We start from the raw sequence: 12507 nt of genomic DNA, 5'->3' as shown, positions 1-12507 counted from the left end.
AGTAACGGGTACCTCTCGTCGTCGTCGTCGTTGTCGTCGTCGTCGTCGTAGACGTGGAACGGGAATTCGCGTTTGTAATATGCAATACGCAAACACCTCGTTCTCGATCGTTGCGACACCGACGAGCTGGGCGACGCGACGTTCCGTTTCCGCTCGAGGAGAGACGTCTTCGAATACTCGAAAGGCGCAACACGGCTGGAAACGTGGTCCCCGCCGGCTATGTAAATGCGGCAGCACGGCTTGGCCCCGTTGTTCTTCCGGCGTGACATTACTTTTCCTCGCCGTTAGAGGATGACGTCACCTCGTTTCAGAGCCCTGATGGCCGTCATCAATTACGAAGACGTTGATAAATTCCGCGGCATTGTCGAGAGAGAGGCGCACCCCCTTTTCGCCTGTCGGACCGACCCGCGCCGACGTGGACACGGGTACGGTTTCTCACCGATTCTGTCGTTTCTCTTTCACCATCGCCACGCCGTATGGTGAATCGGCAACAGTTATAATTCACGGGGAGGCTACGGTACAATGGGTTGAAAATTCTAAACAATTGTATTTTAATATTAGCTGATGAACTCTACTCGTATATGGTCCACGATACAAGTTTGTTAGCTTGAAGATTTTTATGCGTTAGTACTAGCGAATTGACAAGTTCAAATTGCCCTCGGTCGTTGCTCACGTAATTTTTGCCTCGTCCCACTGTCTATTTCACGCCGGTTCTCTGTCGTTTAACGAGGCGAGTTTTCTCTCCCCCAAGACGATTAAAAGTTGAGCGAGGAGAACGACATTGAAGAGGCACGGCCCTTCCGGGATCGACTCGTGAAATTTCTCCGGTCTAGCTAGTAGAAAGGGTTAGGAGCCGGTGTGAGGGTGGGCTCGGCGGGGCTGCTTCGGATTCGGATACGAGGAGAAGGGCGCGAGACCGGGCTAGACAGTAAAGTTCCTTTCTTTGTCGGATGGGCGCGGTGAATAGCGTGCGGAGGCAGACGGACGGGTTAAATTTGCATGGACGCTTGTCTGCGTTTCCAATTTCACGCATGCACACATCCAGCAGTATACCGATAATAAACGGCGCCAGTTTTGGCATAAATCAAGCCCGCAAATCCTCCGCGCCGCGCCTTCGTCAGTTTCGGGAGAGGTGCTGTCCCTTCGCGAAATCGTACACTTCCCGTCATAAGTATCGAATTATTTTTCAGTCTATCGACTCGTAATTAAATCAATGGACATTTTAATTCAACGGCACGAATAAGGAATTGGTAGTTCTTTTGTCAAACCATGAGACTCCTTCGATTTTGGAATTAAAGACAGAAGGCATTGAATATAACAAATGATTCGTCGCACTCTTTATCTTCGTGACTGTTTTCATATTTGCGAGATTGAGTATATTGGCGGCTCATCCGCGCAATCCAGTTCCCTTTCTTCGTTCATTTTTTTTTCTATTTTTCCCCTCGCTCGACCGGTTTCTTTCTCCCTCGCTCATCATCGACAGACGGATTAATCCAACATGGAGAGCTAAACAAGCAGAAAGTACGCTTACCTGCCGCCGCGTTACGCAGGAACGGAGAGAGGAAATACATACGTATCTGTAGAATTTCACTCTCGGCCCCCGGTAATCCCCCCGGTAGGCCGTTTGAACCGGACGTTTGAATGGCGCCGGCTTATTAAGATCCGTGTTTTTCGTGGCAGCGCGAGGCTGCCCCATCCAAGTTTTCCAGTCCGCGAGCGGAAGAGCGACAGCCTGATAGTGTTTCAAGTATTATGCATTGTTAGTCCGGATTATCTATTTCGCGTTTTCGCTTCGTACCTGGCCGCCGATGTCACTTTTTCCCTTTTTTACTCCGGCCGTTGTTTTTATTCGCCGATGGATTTGATTATCGATTGGAGGCCCTCGGCGGATCAGATTTTAAGCCGCAGTGTAGGGAAACCGAGCCGGAGAGCAATTAACGGTGCTCGTTGCCAGATCATCCGAAAGTAGTTTGCGAGTAATCGCTTCTGTTCTCGTCGCGATTCATAGGGACGATTCGTCCAACGGTTGACCACATTATTCTACTTCGAACTGTTTCTCCAGTCTGTTCATCTCTAGTGATTTAGAATCGCAATTTTAAACGATAATCGTCTGAGAGATTCCTTATACAATAAATAAAACGTCGGTGTCTGCAACGTCTAATTCAGTAAAAACGCAGGAATGTTTATTGCCACCGGGGTGGAAGAAATTTGAAACGTGGTCGTTGAAAGCACGTCGCGAGGACTACGGCGTACGTTCCTACCCTCCAATCGGCGCCGTCTTCGCCGGAACTGATCCCCCGGTAACTAAGTTTGTACACGGCACGAATACAAAATGCCGACACGCAATCAAGCCCCGATTTGAATATCGTAGTTATAATGCGAGGCCGGCTGGCCGGCTGCGCAGCAGCGGTCCCGCCTATAACAGGAAGATGTATCGCACGGTTATTGCTTTTAATGTTAATGGTGACGGGGAATTTATTACCAGGCGACGGGCCGCGTTCCGAACCGGCTGGATCATCATAAAACGTTAATGAGAACCCGCGTATTGTGCCCATCCATTGATATGGTAACCGCGAAAATTCTGCTTGCCCAGTAAATACCCACCCGCCGCGCCGTTGAAACCCGTGCGGCTGTGACACTGTAGTTGCGAATGTTGCGGCCCGTTCCGTAAATGCCCACGGAAATCGATTCGAATGTTTATTCAGTTGCACCCGACCATTTTTTTTCGATTACTCGTCCGACGATTAATATCGATTCCGATGGCGACTCTGCGATCGTTAGGAAGTAGCCCGTTTGAGATTTCGATTTTTATACCTCGTACCTCGATGCTTTTTCGATACTGGAAGTAACGACGTAAAATTATAATTGCGAGAACGTGGCGTTGTGACGCTTAAGAATCGTTGAGAATAATTTTCTTTACGGCGTGATCGCACCCAACGGGAATCTAACATCGCGAATCGCAATTCGGTCGAAGGGCGGTAGCCGCCGCGCCTGAGCGAGCTAGGAGGCTCGTAAAATTTTAACTTCCATTCTTTTCGTTCTTTCCCGATAGCCGGTCAATAACAGAGATCCTCCGTACGAAACATACTCGAGTGCCGCAATACACTCTCCACCCTCGCGGGCACAATTTAAAACATTTGGCCCGATGACAATTTACCAAGTTTACCCCCCGGCCTCGTGTATGACACGAAATTCGTCGAACTTTTCGAACGCGCTTCCTGCGTGGTAGAAACATCGGCCGCACAAGTTCCTCTTGATAAAAGATTTACTGCCGGGGCACGTGAACAAGTTCGATTTTTCGGTGAACTCGACTCCAATTTGCCAGATTCACCTGGAAAAATCGCGTCGCGTCGTTCCATGGGTAAAATCAGAGAGACCGAAGACGTTCGAGATAAAATAAATATCGTTCGCCTGCGTGGCAAGTTTGTACGATGGATTATCTCTGGTTGATAACTGCTACGAGAATCCTCCGAGTGTATCGCGATTGAATTTTGCAGTTAGAATAACTCGAGTATCGTCGAAAGTTTCGAATGAAGAGTCAACAAGCAAAGCTGATTTTACTTTCTAGTTAACAATTAAACCGTACAATTAATTGAACTGTGTTTACTGTGAGATTAAAAGTTGATTCTCGTTCGGCGAGATCTGGAATAGCCTTCGGATTCGAAAGAAGGACGAATGGGAATTGTGTATTTTAGCGGAGATGACACTCGGTTCTCGCATGAATTTCTAAGCCTGCCGCGAAACGCGTAGTCGGGGACAATTAAACGTCTAATTTTCGGTGGATGTCGGGCGCATAAGGTATTCTGGTGATTCGAGCGTGACTACCCCATGCACATAGCTGTATACCACCGACGTACACCGCCGCAACCTTGGGTGGTGGATGACGAACACACCGCCGGGAAGTGACAGTAGCTAATTAATTAGTATCAAATGTGATTCCCTCTCACGGGCACAGCATTCTATCCGCCCGCACCACGCCGCGCCGCTTGTTACAGCTCGCGCACGGCATTTGATACAGCCGGTGATTAAGCGAGCAGACGGAAAATCCTAACTGGTTCGCAGTTGGCGTACACGCGAACTCAATTCCGGAGGAATTGCGAAGTTATAAGGATACTTTGACGCCAGGTGTTTATTAGACGCGCCGCTCTAAGGGGATTAAAATCGGGCTGGAATTCCGATTAGCTTACCTCTGAGTAACCGATTCGCTTTAGCTGACGATTGTACTCCATCCAAACGATCTAATTACTGCTACCGTCAATGAGAACGTCGACGATACACGTGGATAAGCGATCAATAATGAAAGATCCAATTCAATTCTCGTTTCGTGAAACACGAAAATGTCAAACATTTTTCTTCGTTCACGAAACGTTTATTAAAAAAATATAAACTAACGTTTCACGCGCTGTTATTGGTAACCGATGGTCATCGAGTGTTTCGAATATGTACGTATTTTACAACTTGCTTAAATATTTGAAGAGCGATCGGTGGAAAAATATTTGACACGATGTGTATCGCAGATTTTAGCCGACGCCAACAGCGTTGCGCAAACAGTTTGTCGTAACGATTATTCACGGTTAATTCGATAAATCGTGCAAATAAATAGAAAACATGTTTGCCGTTAACTCTGCGAGGCCATCGATAAACGCTCATGATTTTCCTCGCGCGTTCGAACAAACATCGATTAACTCAACAATCCGATCTTTAATACAAAAAAGAAAGATGCTCTTAAAAAATAACACGTGTTCGCAGTTTCTACGATTAAGCTTAGCTCGAAGTCAGTCGTCATTGCGAGTAAGTAGTTAAGGTAGACGAAATCTCCGACGGAATCCGTGGCCGATTTAAGAAAAAATGTCACGACTATTTGTACCCACGGAATGTCGGCCCGTCGACGCTTAATCCGCACGAATTTAAGACGCGCGACTATAATTAGTCTAGGCGTGAGAACGAGAGGTTTCAGGCTGCCGGTTAAACAGGCTATTAGCAGCAGCTGTTACGTGGCATCGGCCACATCTTGGACACTGCATTTCACGCCGCGGTTTATATTCCTCGCGCTCGTCTTCACCTCGTTTGCACATACATGCGCTAATATGCATTCCAGTCAATATTTATAACAAATCAAGACAATACAGACGAAAGAAGAATCAACGAATGACGTAGACATATAAATAGTATTAAATTTAGTAATTCACACCGTTTATAAAATTTGAAGAGAGGACGGTATCATTTTGTCTGATACAACCCGGTTTCTTCAGCTTTCCTCTGCATCGCGTGTATCCCCCTGAGGCCTTAACCGTGCCTGATTAACTTGGTATGAAATTATCCAACGACTTGGCCTAGCCCCTTCCTTCTTCCTTCCCGGTGAAGCAAACACAACCCAGTACCGCCAGTCAACCCCTCCTCGTTCTCTTCCCTATTCTCTCTCACAGCTGCAGCTTCGCAACAGTTTCACACCCTATAGCCGAACTATCCATTTACTCAGCCGTTTGGCAGGCTCGGGCATACCGTAGCGGTTGCTTGTCCGGTGCAAGCCGCTGCAGTTGCAGCTACAATTCCCCTGTGCATCGGTAAGGAGCATGCAGTCCGTGGTAGAACGAAGAGCGAGAGAGAGAGGCGGAATAGAGAGATGGTGTTAGCCGACTGTATTCTCGACCTCGTGGCTCCCGCGTGCGGTAATAGCGGTGGCTACGGTGTACCAGTCAAACGCATACCGTATTGATTTTAATATCCATGCCACGAAGGCACAGGCGACCATCAGACGCGAGGAGCAGGCGAAAACCGCGCTCGGGGTAGTTGGCCGCCGGTATTGCTCGCAACCGGCGTTTCTTATTGCAGAATTCCGTATAACGCTTTTCATTACGCGATGTTAATTACTCTGGCAAAATATATTTGTAATTCTGTCACTGCTGTCTGTGTCACGATTTTTAATCATCGACGATATTCTGCCTCGTGCATTTGATAAAAGTAATCGTGAAGGGCACAACTGTTTATTGTATGTTATCGGTTCGTTCCATCGGCGTGTAAGTAGTCAGGCAATTTGAATGCGTTTAACGGGCGCGTCGTGGAAACCGTGCTATGCGCCGCAGAGTATTATAATTGCGCCCTTAGACGGCTCTGAATGTGGGCTAACGAGTAGCCCAAAGTACAATAGTTGCCGGTGGAACACGTCGCGGTTGAAATTAATCTGATTTGCACGATCGCGGATGGTAGGGGACATTGCGACGGAGGAAGTCGGAGAATTTAACGAGAATTAATCGAGTTTGAGTATATCGGACGATTGATGGAGGCGGAGGACGCGGTAAGACAATACCTGTCCGCGTAGCTGCGGCTGTACGAACTCTCCGTGAAGCAGCCGCCGCCGCCGTCTCCCCGGGTTATCGTCGAAGACGCAAACGATGCGATGGGTGAAATGCAATTTCTGCCAGCGGCCAGAATTTATAGCGGGCCGCGAAGAATTCGTAAATAAGCGCTTTCGGCGTGCCTCGGCGTGGCTTGTCTTTGAGATATAATTAATGGCAGGTGAGCTTCTCGAACTGATGGAGCATCCCGCCATTTGTAACGGACCGTTTAACGCCCCGGCTCTGTTTTGTCCTGCTTTTTGGCCCTTCGCCTCGAATTAGCGCGGAATTTTCCCCGTTAAGTAGACCGTAGATCATTAAGTGTTTAAATATGCATGACCGAAACGTGATTGGTTGGATACCCGTGGACGAGTCTTCCTCTCCTTTCGCTATAAATAAAATCAACGAACGACGTATTGTACGTGTTTAAAGTTTACGGGAATGAAAGGTCTCGGGGAAATGCATGTATCCAGCCGAATCGGCGTCGCGATAAAACCGATGTCGACAAACGTGTTTACAGTTTTATGGGGTGTCGGCTAAATGCTACACGGATATACATGCATCGGTGCATACGTGCGAACCTTAATAACTCTCGCGTGATACGGGGACAGAAATAGGCTGGAGATTTACTGGCATGCAAGTATTTTCCATTCGCTCTTTTGCGCAAACGAGTACGACGCGTAGGTACAGAAATTTACGTCCATTTAATTGAATCGTTTAATGCCCATACCGTTTGAAAAGTCTCATTAGTAAAAGCCTGCGTCGCTCGGCCATCTGTTAATGTAATTGGAATTACTTAACGGCGAATATTTTTTGTTGCATATGAAACAAGGACACGTTTGATCTTCTGTATTGGAACACTTTTATTTTACAAAATATTACGGCGAATATATGTGCATATAAAAACACCTTACATTAAGCTTACTTTGCGCTATTAAGTTTAAGCAGCTTTCAACGCCCCGCCGCAGAAAAGCTACGGCGCTAATAGGATGTACTCGCCTTGTGTACTTCAACCGAGTGAAACGCGAATTTAGATGTGCCGTTCTTAACGTTCCGCTCTTATGTTTTTCATTGTTGTCACATTTACAGATTAATTAAAATGCATTCAGATTGCACTTTTAAAGAATTAAGATTCGAAGTACCCAGAGAATTTTGTAGATAGAATTTTTATTGTATGAACCCGAAGAATGAGCGTTGCGCAAGTTTGATAGTTTAAGTGGTAGTAAATAGGAGAGTTTGGAACTTCATGTAAATTTAATTCCGTGGGCTTTCTGATTACAGGATCAAGTTTGTTAACGGTATCAAGGATTCTCTTTAAGACGCCGATTGGAGCTTCGTGCTAGCCGTTTCAGCCGTGCATGTCCGAGTTTGGTGAGTTTGCTCGATCTGAATCGTATTTGCAATCTATTTCCATATCTCGATAAATAATCATCGGGCTACTAGCTTTAAAATCTTGAAACCGTATCGCATATTTCTTTGTACGTTTAACTAAACGCTATCGCAGTCCATCGTCGAGCCTAATAAACGAGAATGTTAATTGATCGAAGAGAATTCTTCTTCGATAATTCAATTTCTGAGGAAAGAAGAAACTTACATCTAAAAACAAAAGAGAGACAGAGAATGAGTCACTAATTCGTGAGCAGTGATCAGAGAAACGTGAGAAGAGTTTTACGAGTATAAAACAGACTTTTACGATTCGTGATACGTAAAACCGTGAGCGACAGTAAACACTTTATTACGACATCAAAGGGTAGCGTTTACGAAAATTGGTCACCGCCCCATTGTGATACCTCGCACATCGTATAACGCATTAATATCGTGTCATAGAATATTTCGTTTATATCTGAGCGTAACTGTAATTTATTCCGCCAATCGGAAAGTGCGTCCCTCGATATGCATACGAGCATCTGTTTCCTCCGGTGTGTTCATCAATCGTTGAAATTGTTGCGCGTTTTCGATTCCCAAATAATTGATACAATTTTGTTAAATTCAGTGGTGACACAATTCATGTATTAAACTAGTTTTAAATGCATTCTAAAATTTTCATCAAACGCTCGTTGATCAGAAACGTGTTTGAACGAGATATAGTTTATTTAAAAGGAGTTCTTGATTTATCTAATCAATCTAACGAGATCATCGACAGCGTTTACAATTAGTCACGATATTCCTTATGGGAATTGAAATATTAATTTAACCGTGTTGAAACGGATGACTGGGTTCATAAAATATCGGCCTGTTAATACGGCATGGTCGGCCGTCGCGTCGCGCGAAAATTCATTTTCAAGTGACAAAAGTTGGCCGCAAAGTTAACACCGGCATAAGGGAGATAGGTAATGAAAAGAAGGACAAGTCGAAACTTTTTTATGGCGAATTTAACTTTAACACCGGAGCCAGCGGACGAAGGGGCGGAGTCGCGATGGATGGGGATCGAGTATTGGATTACGATGGAATGATTGCTTCTCTTTTAATTAAAAGGGGCGGAAAACGCGTTTCACCCGAGGCCCGGGATTAACTCGGTAAATCCGTGTTATGGTCTTATTGTCGCGAGGGGGGCAACCCCGCCGTTTCTGTTCCTCATAAAACAAGGCGTACGTTACTCGAACGCGTTAACTCGACGGTAAATCAGCCGCTCTCTAAAATATTCATGGTGTTTGCCGGTTCGTCGTCATTCCGAGCGGCACTCGTCATTCGCGTTCGCCTAAGTCGGTGGCCGGGGGTTGAAGAGCGACAGCAGCCGCGCTCCGAGAGAGCGAAACCTAATTTCGAGTGCGACGATAAGTCTCCATGAGCGTAACTCGACTTAATGCAACCCCGAGTATTATTGCCTTAATACCCTTATTTATATTCATCTCCTGAGAGACGCGGGAAAGTTGTGCGGCACGCGGGACAAGGTGTGACGAGCCGTTTCAACCCTTTCTTCGGCCGTCTACGCCGGTAGAAAGCAGCGGGAATTTTGACGGATTAAACCGGGAGCAACCCGGCCCGAACACCGCTACCTCGTTTCGTACACGGATATTGAACGTGAAATCGTAATCAGTATTAATTGAATTTTAGATATTATCCCGGCCGTGAGGGGAACTTTTGATTAAATTTCAAAAAATCACCTGAGGCTGGTACAGTGGCCAGACTTCCCCCCTCGTCTCTGTTAACATCGTGAAAATTAGCAAATTGAATGCATTTTATATTCGGACAATTTTCTCCTGTAGATGAAAGTTGTAACGAAACATTTGAATGGGTACGTTTCACGTTCCTGGCCGTTTGGTCCCCTTTTTTTTATCGAGATCGGCGCTGCCCCGTTCTCGACGAACGTGTTTCATTAACGATGGCAATTAACCGCATCGCGGCGGCGGCGCGCGGGCCGTAGCGAAAAACTCCGCAGGGGAAAAGCGTAAAACTGTAAAAGGTTGTCAGGCTTTGCGGCGAAGTTACCGCTATCAGCGAAAAAGGGGTAAACGCTTCAGCCCAGTTGGCTAACGCGCCGAGAGAAATCGATGGTTAATGGACAAAGTTGACACCGTTACAACATCCCGAAACTGCTTCGGGAAACTACCGACATTCGTTTCACTTAGGCTGCTTTGCCCTTTCCGGTTCTTCGGCCAGCCCGTTTCCCACTGCCTCGCGTTTCTCTGTATTATCCGATACTCGCGCCAGCTCATTCGTTCAACCGTCGACTCTCAGTCAGTTTCATACAACAGATGAAGCGATATAGATTGTTCGGCGGTTGCTCGATGGCCATTGATTCTGCCTGTAAAAATTTACAAAGGGAGCGAACGATTCGATAAATCGTAGACGTTTCGAACGAATTTTATCATTTCGAATAAAAAAATATTTTGGGCAATAGAAAACGGTTGAATTCTTTCTCCCATTATTCCCTGAGTCACGCCAGATAAGTCGTTGAGTAATTTTCTCGGACAAGCAAAATCGTTTTAAGACCTGATGCTGTTTCCCACATGCGACCACCGATTCCATTTCCGTGGCTCGCGATCGTAGCTTTTCATTTGCCGATTCGAAGACGAGGTTAGCTAGCTTAAAAGGGGCGTGCGGAAGGAGAAAAGCAATCAGGCAGTCAGTAAAATTTCGGGATGTCCCCCTAACGAGCAGGCCAATCTTGATGAGTAAAACGGTTTTCGGCCATCATCAACCCGTTTAGATTAACGGGTCCGCGCCCAGAGCCCTGGAACTTCATATTACGTTTCCGGGCTTGTTTGTTTCCTCCTCTGTCTCTCTCCCTCGTTCCCGACGATGCACTGCCTGCGATTTGTCGCAGCTAAATGCAATTGTCCCCTTATTTCTTCGATAATTGCGAAATCGGCTGATGAAACGAGACTGTAAACATGTATGTAGCTCTGTCCCCTTTTTGCGAATGTACACACGTACAAATAGTAGACGGAGCAAAGGGGGGATTAAAAAGGGAAGATTATTAATCGCCGATCGGGTCTGTATGGAAACCCGAGTGAGCGAGTACCTTTAGATTGAAAACCGAGGTCGAATCGACCTTTTCCTTTTTTCCATTAAACGCGCCGCGACTGTCTTTGCTCCCGGAGGCGAGACAGGGATCCTTTTCATAAGAAAAACCAGCTTGATATTTTATATTTTATCGATTTTTCGTGGGTAGAACAAATCTGTGGCTTAGTGCAAAATGTAATGTCACACTATTCCAAAATAAGCTAGAACGAGATATTCAATTTCTAAATGATTGTTTATATATATTATAAACATGAGGTCGCGTTAAAAAGCGAATGGTTGCCTTTTATGTTTTAAAAATATCAAAACGCCTGATGATTAACAGTTTCCACAACTAACAAACTTAATCAGGATCTCTATTAAAATTTTATCAACAGTTGAATCATTCGATAACTCGCGGATAAACGAAACTGTCAGACGCACGAGTTTCAGTTCGTTAAAACTCCCGGCTCTAAGTACGTCAACGTATTTTTTCATCCCTCATTTCTTTACGAACGAATTTAATGAACTCGAACGAGTGCACAGAGGAAACAGTTTACCTATCTAGTTGGAAACAAACTGCTATTCGAATAATTGAGCAATCAGTTTTAATCAATCTCGCGTCGAATCAAGAATCTCGCGTGATACCCGTTCGCGGGCTCGACGTAAAATTAAATAAGCTTCCCTCTGAATGACCGTGGCAGAGCGATAGCATCGCTTCCATGTTGAAACTAATCCCGTTTCGTACTCTTTAATCCAGCGTGTGTAATTTTGAGCGATGAGGAATTTGCATTCTTTTATAAAGAAATAGTTGAGCTAGTTAATTATTGTTATAGACGAACGGTACCTCGGTTTTTAAAGAAAATAAATTCGTAAATTTAATCAGATTATAAAATAAACTTTTTCAACGTACGTAGTTCATTGTTAATTTTGCAAACATTAATCCGAGTGCGTAATTTTGAGTGACAAGGAATTTGCATTCTTCAAAAAAAAATACTCGAGCAATTTAATTTTTCTATACATAAACGGTGGTGCCTTAGTTTTCTAAAGAAAGGTAAAGAAGATAAATGCAATTAAATTAGAAAATGAGTTTTTCCAAGCTGCCTGGCTTCTGAGAGTTCGAGACACGAAGTAATCCAGTGCATTATAAATTTTTACAAGCGAGAGCTTAATAGAGGCTCGTAGACTGTTCTTCATAGAAAGTTACGAACTATTGTCCATTATAGAGGATTGTATGCAGAGACGTGTCCATTGATCAGGCTAATTGGCGAACATTAACTTTCCGCGTGAGCTTAGCTTTGATCTCTCAATGGATGAGTTGATTCATCGCGCCGCGCGCTGTGAGGAAACTTGCGGGAAACTTGTTTACAACGTTGTTCGAGCTGCCAGCAAAAGCATCTCGCGCAGCCGATTCATCGCTTGGCTGATAATAACGCTAGCTTCCGCTTTTTTTCCTTTTAACAATTTCTCTGATGGTTTCCTTCAGAGAGATCAAAATCTTCTTCGCTGGGCTGAGTTAACAAGATGAAAATTAATAGAAAAATCTTGCCGGGATAGAAATTTAAATTAAAATTCTGTGGTTCCATTAAAGGATCAGTGATACCGTTTGCTGAGCTTTAGGTTTTCGCAACTATTTTTCTATTTGACGAAGTAATTATCTTCGTTGAGTCTCAAGTGGTAAATTTCGGTTTTATAATTAGATTTATAGAAAAATTGTAGAAAATGCTTG

The 12507-nt window shown here is 45.0% G+C and overlaps 1 protein-coding gene across 3 annotated transcripts in view; it reads left to right on the top strand.

Annotated features, from left to right (window-relative positions):
* The window catches only part of LOC108626216 (uncharacterized), a 196589-nt gene that overhangs the window by 38190 nt on the left and 145892 nt on the right, over positions 1-12507 (top strand). For all 3 annotated transcript variants that reach the window (XM_018026782.2, XM_018026779.2, XM_018026783.2), the window contains one exon: positions 7617-7706. The gene's annotated coding sequence lies outside the window, so the exon portion shown is untranslated. The remainder of the gene's footprint in view (positions 1-7616; positions 7707-12507) is intronic.

The sequence above is a fragment of the Ceratina calcarata genome, unplaced genomic scaffold (genome assembly GCF_001652005.2).
Source record: "Ceratina calcarata isolate Rehan_Ccalc_2016 unplaced genomic scaffold, ASM165200v1 scaffold39.2, whole genome shotgun sequence".
Lineage (NCBI taxonomy): Eukaryota > Metazoa > Arthropoda > Insecta > Hymenoptera > Apidae > Ceratina > Ceratina calcarata.
The sequence above is the reverse complement of the archived record's forward strand: the minus strand, read 5'-3'. Positions and strand labels throughout refer to the sequence as shown.